Source organism: Colobus angolensis, unplaced genomic scaffold, assembly GCF_000951035.1.
Source record: "Colobus angolensis palliatus isolate OR3802 unplaced genomic scaffold, Cang.pa_1.0 Scaffold9, whole genome shotgun sequence".
Classification (NCBI taxonomy): Eukaryota; Metazoa; Chordata; class Mammalia; order Primates; family Cercopithecidae; genus Colobus; species Colobus angolensis.
In genome coordinates this window covers 11,460,371-11,461,703 of record NW_012122931.1, presented here as the reverse complement: position 1 = coordinate 11,461,703, position 1,333 = coordinate 11,460,371, and positions in this window count along the sequence as shown.

Below are 1,333 nucleotides of genomic sequence, written 5' to 3'. Positions count from 1 at the left end.
GGCTGAGGCAGGAGAATTGCTTGAACCTGGAGGCAGAGGTTGCAGTGAGCCAGGATGGCACCATTGTACTCCAGCCTGGGCAACAATAGCGAAACTCTATCTCAAAAAAAAAAAAAAAAAACACAAGAAGAAGATGGATTGCAAGGCCACACATTAGGTACATAAAAGTAGATGGCTTGGGGGTAGAGACAGGGTTATGAATTAAGAGCAGGAGGCCATTAATTTGGTGCGGGGGTGGGGGGCTCATGCTAGATGAAGACAGTGAGGCGCCACAAACCAAGGACCTGGCTGGCGGACTCAATTCGTATATGCGCCTTCCCAGGGCCCCTCTAAAACTAATAACAACACAAAGCACACACATCCTTTGCTCTTTTACAGGCTACATTCTCTCCCTTCAATCTCAGTGTTGAAATTGCCTGTCGAACTTGAACCAGCCAAAAAATCTAAATGAAAAACAGGAACAAAAAGAGCAAAATTTGAAACCAACTTGAGAAGTGAACAGTGTCTGTTTGGGCTGCACATGGGTGCTGTCGAGTGTGCATGACAAACGTAGTGGAGCGGAGATCGGGAGCAGCTGAGCTGTGAGCCCTTCCATGGCCTGGCCTGCCTCATGGACCAGGTCAGCCACAATGCCTTAGAGGCCGCAGGGCAGTGGTGGAAATCGTGGTTGAAGGTTGCCCACAGAACCTTGCTTCCTGACGTCTCAAAGCCACACTTGTCTGCTTCTTTGTTGGTTTCCTGCCACAACATGATCGATTACAGATACATTTTTCTAGAAGTTGAGTTGTGCCAGGCAAACTATGCCAAAGCAGCCTCATTTCCATGTGTGGTCTGGGTGGATTGGGGGAGGCTGCAGGCAGAGAGCAACTCCGGATTCCAGCGAGGCACTTAGAGGAGCATCTCGTGTTTAAGTCTCCCTAAAACGCAAAGCTGACCTGGTCCTTCCCTTGCTAAAACCAACAGCTTCATCTTGCCTGCCAGATAGACTGGGAACTCCTTAGCTATGCATGCAAGGCCGTCAGTGTACCTGGTCTCTGCCAAACCTCCCAGCTCCCCACCCTGTTGCTCTCCCAGTAGCCTCTCTCTCCGCCAGCTAGGCAGAACCACTGCAGACCCACAATACGGTACCCCCCACCTTTTTTTTTTTTTTTTGAAACAGAGTCTCTATCTGTTGCCAGGCTAGAGTGCAACGGCGTGATCTTGGCTCACTGCAACCTCCAGCTCCCTGGTTCAAGCGATTCTCCTGACTCAGCCTCCTGAGCAGCTGGGACTACAGGCATGCACCACCACGCCCAGCTAATTTTTGTATTTTTAGTAGAGACGGGGTTTCACC